Raw genomic sequence first — 6,494 nt, 5'->3', positions numbered from 1 at the left:
TACACCCCTCATTCAGCGTGTTCTGTCCCTCATTCACAGGAGTAACTGAATCCCACTTCTGACGCCAACTGTGACGCAGTGAGGGGCGGTGAGGGAAACATCAGACTTCACTCTATCTTAATTAGTGTGAATGCTTGAAAAGCATTCACAGTATTGTTGTTGTAATCTTTATTGTGTGGATGCTTTAAGCATCCACACTATTGAGTTCCTGTTTCTCTTTATTCTTTATTATTATTATTATTCTAGTTGCTTCCGTACACTTTTCGCCGTTAAACTACTTCCACAATTTTCAGCCGATTTTCACCGTTCAAATTTTAAACTATTCAGCTATTTTTGCTAATTCCTGCTACGATTTTTGCTATTTTTAACTATTATACTTTTTAAAATATTAAGCTTTTTTCCTTTAATTTGTCCCATTGAAATGAATGGGAAACTTCAGCAATTCTGCTAAAATTTGCTTGTTTTTGAAACTTAACTACTTCCTCATATTTTCACCTAGAACAACCATTCAAACTTTAAAATGTTCACAAATTATTGGGCTATTCAGGTATGATTCAGCTTTTTCAAATCTTTTACTGTTTTACTTTTATGCCTCTTAAAGTTTTGAGTTGCAAAATTGTGATTTTTCACAAAATACATGTGTTGTTATGGTTGCTATGCTCTTGGCTTCCAGTGTGCCACTGAAGGTTTTGCAATTTTCACTTCATGTCCGAACAACTTCCTGCTACTTGCTCAATTTTCACTCAACTTCCACAAATTATACATCAAAACGTAGGTATTTTTGCTGGCTTTCAGAAAATGTCACCATCATTGTTGTGGGATTTATAGAATTTTTGCAAATCTCCTCAGACTAACACAAGGTCAGAAAACTCTCCATATAAAGTGAATGGAGAGCTTGTTCAAAATCACCGCTGGATTTCTGTAATGAGAGGCATATTCGAATCGTCATATCTCCTTAACGAAGCAAAGTTAAGACATGAGGCTTGTCCCCGAATATCTTCAGACACCCCTGACGCTCACAATTCAAGAAATTCTTTCTCACCTATTACCGTTCTGAAATGAGTTGGACTTGTTTGAGGGTAGGAAATTCGTCCTTCGCTCAGATTTCTTCAGATTTCAAACTGTGGAAATGAACCACTTTTTTCTCTCGTCATAACTTTTTGTTGGATTTCCACAGAGACCTGAAAATTTCCATGATTGTTCACCAAAGCCTGCTGTCTCTTACGGTGAAAGAATGATATCGATACTCCAAATAGATTTCGAGTTAGAAAGCGTTGTTTGAGGGCAAGTCAAGGCAGTTTTTGCTTCGCTCTACTCAGTTATGGTGCATTACAAGTCAAATATCTTTAATAATTCATATTTTAATGATAAATTGTAAACACTGGAAGATTCCCCCATCTCTTCTGAACAAAACGGTGTAAGAATGACCGCTCTAGCCCCTACGGTTTGGAAATTATGGTCATTTGTTTGAGGGGAGTCCTCACTATGAGAAATAGGCTACAATAATCCTGTGCCTCTCTCTGCTGCGTGTGTAAAAAGATGCACCTGTTTTGGCGGGAAAAAGTACACAGGCTCTCTGATTGGTGGATTCAAATTCAGCAGCTCCCAGGCTGACCTAGAAACTTACTTCTCTCTCCCTGTGCATTTTTTTGCTGATTTTTTCATTTAACAAGTATATTTGAGGGACCCTCAGCATGTTCAGCATTTTTTCAGCTGTCCATTTTGCTTTTCCAATTTTTCTGTTTAACTTATTACTATTGTGCTAAATAATACTATTTCTGCTATTTTATAAGATTTGTGCCTAATATAGTATTTCTGCTAAATTACAATATTTCTGCTTTTTATACTATTTGTGCTAAAACATAGTATTTCTACTAAATGTAGTATTTATGCTTAATCATACTATTTCTGCTTTTTATGGGATTTGTGCCTAATATAGTATTTCTGCTTTTTATAGGATTTTTGCTCAAACATAGTATTTCTACTAAATGTAGTGTTTATGCTTAATCATCCTATTTCTGCTTTTTATAGGATTTGTGCTTAATATAGTATTTCTGCTAAATTATAGTATTTCTGCTTTTTATAGTATTTGTGCTAAAACATAGTATTTCTACTAAATGTAGTATTTATGCTTAATCATAGTATTTCTATATATTTCTGCCAGGTCCCCAGGCAGCCAATCCTCTGTGAGGACTGAGAAATTCAAATTTTCAAATCAGGGCCTGCACGGCTTCCCAGCCAATCATATATGTGTCCTGAGGCATTCAAATTTGCATATTGGGGCCTTCATGGCTTCTAAGCCAGCCAATCATATCTGAGGGCTGAGGAATTCAAATCCACAAATCAGGGCCTGCACGGCTTCCCAGCCAGCCAATCATATATGTGGTCTCAGGCATTCATATTTGCATATTGGGGAATTCGTGGCTTCTAAGTCAACAAGTCATCCATGTCATATATCTCTAAAAATTCACATTTTAATGATAAATTGTTAACACTGGAAGATTCCCCCATCTCTTCTGAACAAAACAGTGTAAGAATGACCGCTCTAGCCCCTACGGTTAGGAAATTATGGTCATTTGTTTGAGGGGAGTCCTCACTATGAGAAATAGGCTGCAATAATCCTGTGCCTCTCTGTGCTGCTGCGTGTGTAAAAAGATGCACCTGTTTTGGCGGGAAAATGTAAACAGCCTCTCTGATTGGTGGATTCAAATTCAGCAGCTCCCAGGCTGACCTAGAAACTTAGTCCTCTCTCCCTGTGTGTGTGTGTGTGTGTGTGTGTGTGTGTGTGTGTGTGTGTGTGTGTGTGTGTGTGTGTGTGTGTGTGTGTGTGTGTGTGTTTAGTGGGAGAGAGAGGACCCTGCCCTTATTTGGCAGCATGTCATTGTAGGATTTAAATTGAATATAGTTAGACTGGTTGACTGGATTAGAGCCTGTGTTTGTGTGTCCCTCTGTGCATTTCTGTTTCAATATGCCTCCATATTTGTAATTTTGTAAGTTATTACTATTCTGCTAAATCATAGTATTTCTGGTACCTTTCGGTACTTGTGCTAAATACAGTATTTCTGCTAAATTATAGTATTTCTGCTTTATTATACTATTTGTGCTAAAACATAGTATTTCTACTAAATGTAGTATTTCTGCTTTTTATACTATTTGTGCTAAATTATAATATTTCTGCTTTTTATACTATTTGTGCTAAATTATAATATTTCTGCTTTTTATACTATTTGTGCTAAAACATAGTATTTCTACTAAATGTAGTATTTATGCTTAATCATACTATTTCTGCTTTTTATAGGATTTGTGCCTAATATAGTATTTCTGCTTTTTATAGGATTTGTGCTTAATATAGTATTTCTGCTAAATTATAGTATTTCTGCTTTTTATAGTATTTGTGCTAAAACATAGTATTTCTACTAAATGTAGTATTTATGCTTAATCATAGTATTTCTATATATTTCTGCCAGGTCCCCAGGCAGCCAATCCTCTGTGAGGACTTAGACATTCAAATTTTCAAATCAGGGCCTGCACGGTTTCCCAGCCAATCATATATGTGTCCTGAGGCATTCAAATTTGCATATTGGGGCCTTCATGGCTTCTAAGCCAGCCAATCATATCTGAGGGCTGAGGAATTCAAATCCACAAATCAGGGCCTGCACGGCTTCCCAGGCAGCCAATCATATATGTGGCCTCAGGCATTCAAATTTGCATATTGGGGGAATTCGTGGCTTCTAAGTCAACAAGTCATCCATGTCGTATATCTCTAAAAATTCACATTTTAATGATAAATTGTTAACACTGGAAGATTCCCCCATCTCTTCTGAACAAAACGGTGTAAGAATGACCGCTCTAGCCCCTACGGTTTGGAAATTATGGTCATTTGTTTGAGGGGAGTCCTCACTATGAGAAATAGGCTACAATAATCCTGTGCCTCTCTCTGCTGCGTGTGTAAAAAGATGCACCTGTTTTGGCGGGAAAAAGTACACAGGCTCTCTGATTGGTGGATTCAAATTCAGCAGCTCCCAGGCTGACCTAGAAACTTACTTCTCTCTCCCTGTGCATTTTTTTGCTGATTTTTTCATTTAACAAGTATATTTGAGGGACCCTCAGCATGTTCAGCATTTTTTCAGCTGTCCATTTTGCTTTTCCAATTTTTCTGTTTAACTTATTACTATTGTGCTAAATCATACTGTTTCTGCTATTTCATAAGATTTGTGCTTAATATAGTATTTCTGCTTTTAATAGGATTTGTGCTTAATATAGTATTTCTGCTTTTTATAGAATTTGTGCTTAATATAGTATTTCTGCTTTTTATATGATTTGTGCTTAATATGGTATTTCTGCTAAATTATAGTATTTCTGCTTTTTATAGTATTTGTGCTAAAACATAGTATTTCTACTAAATGTAGTATTTATGCTTAATCATACTATTTCTATATATTTCTGGCAGGTCCCCAGGCAGCCAATCCTCTGTGAGGACTGAGACATTCAAATTTTCAAATCAGGGCCTGCACGGTTTCCCAGCCAATCATATAAGTGTCCTGAGGCATTCAAATTTGCATATTGGGGCCTTCATGGCTTCTAAGCCAGCCAATCATATCTGAGGGCTGAGGAATTCAAATCCACAAATCAGGGCCTGCACAGCTTCCCAGCCAGCCAATCATATATGTGGTCTCAGACATTCAAATTTGCATATTGGGGAATTCGTGGCTTCTAAGTCAACAAGTCATCCATGTCATATATCTCTAAAAATTCATATTTTAATGATAAATTGTCAACTCTTGAAGATTCCCCCATCTCTTCTGAACAAAACGGTGTAAGAATGACCGTTCTAGCCCCTACGGTTAGGAAATTATGGTCATTTGTTTGAGGGGAGTCGTCACTATGAGAAATAGACTGCAATAATCCAGTGTCTCTCTCTGTGCTGCGTGTGTAAACAGAAGCACCCGTTTTGGTGGGGAAAAGTGCACAGCCTCTCTGATTGGTGGATTCAAATTCAGCAGCTCCCAGGCTGACCTAGAAACTTACTTCTCTCTCCCTGTGTGTGTGTGTGTGTGTGTGTGTCTGTGTGTGACAGGGAGAGAGAGAGAGAGAGAGAGAGAGAGAGAAAGCCTTTTAATGGGATGATCTCATTGTAAGATTCAAATTCAATATATTTAGACTGGGTGACTGAATTTGATCTTGTGTGTGTGTCTCTCTGTTCATGTGTGTTTCCTTATGTGTAGATATTTGTGATTGTGTGGCTGTTATAGATTTTTTTGCTGATTTTTTTCATTTAACAAGTATAGTTGAGAGACCTTCAGCACGTTCAGCATTTTTTCAGCTGTCCATTTTGCTTTTCCAATTTTTCTGTTTAAGTTATTACTATTGTGCTAAATCAGACTATTTCTGCTATTTTATAAGATTTGTGCTTAATATAGTATTTCTGCTTTTTATAGGATTTGTGCTTAATATACTATTTCTGCTTTTTATAGGATTTGTGCTTAATATAGTATTTCTGCTAAATGTAGTATTTATGCTTAATCATACTATTTCTATATATTTCTGCCAGGTCCCCAGGTAGCCAATCCTCTGTGAGGACTCAGACATTCAAATATACAGATCACGGCCTGCACGGCCTCCCAGCCAGCCAATCATATCTGAGGTCTTCCGTTTCCTCTCTCGTCATATCTCAGTGACGGATGTACATAGAGCAATGTAAATAGCAGTCAAAGTACACCAAAGTCCGCTGATTCACCCAGTGCAATAATTATGCTTCTAGTCCACCTATTTTTTGAGTTACACAACGTTTTGTAACTCCAAAAAACGGCGTATTTCGTCTCTCACCGCGATCTAATTCTGACTCCTTATGAGCCTGTTTTTCAAAGTGGCTCCTCTCTTTCCCAGTGGCGCAGTTGGTAATGACACGGGTCTGCAAACCAAAGATCGTGGGTTCGATTCCACCTTGGTCAACATGTTTTTTTCACTACAAATTAATACACTGTCACAGACCAGTAATTCATATTCATCATTTATTACAATTCTGCAAACTTTTATGATTTTACCAGCTTTTCTAATATGGACCTCACATTCTTGTTAACACTCCATGACACAAATACTCTTCCCTTTAGGCTCTGTGTATGTATGTGTGTGTGTATCAATATTTCTCCCATTTTAAAGTATTACTCCTCCATAATTGTATTTCTGTTAAATCAAAGTACTTTTACTACATCTTAGTACTTCTGCTCAATCATAGTATTTGTTCTAAATCATTTTTATTATGCCATATTGTAGTATTTCTGCTAAATCATACTATTTCTACTATATTATATTTTTCTTTCTAAATATAGCATTTCTGCTATAGAATTGTATTTCTGCTATGTTATAATATTTGTGCAAAACCAGAGTATTTGTGCTAAAACATAGTATTTCTTCTAAATATAGTATTTCTGGGTAATCATAGTATTTCTATATATTTGTGGCAGGTCCCCAGGGAGTCAATCCTCTGTGAGAAC

This window comes from Maylandia zebra, linkage group LG17 (assembly GCF_041146795.1).
Source record: "Maylandia zebra isolate NMK-2024a linkage group LG17, Mzebra_GT3a, whole genome shotgun sequence".
Lineage (NCBI taxonomy): Eukaryota > Metazoa > Chordata > Actinopteri > Cichliformes > Cichlidae > Maylandia > Maylandia zebra.
This window is presented reverse-complemented; position numbering follows the sequence as displayed.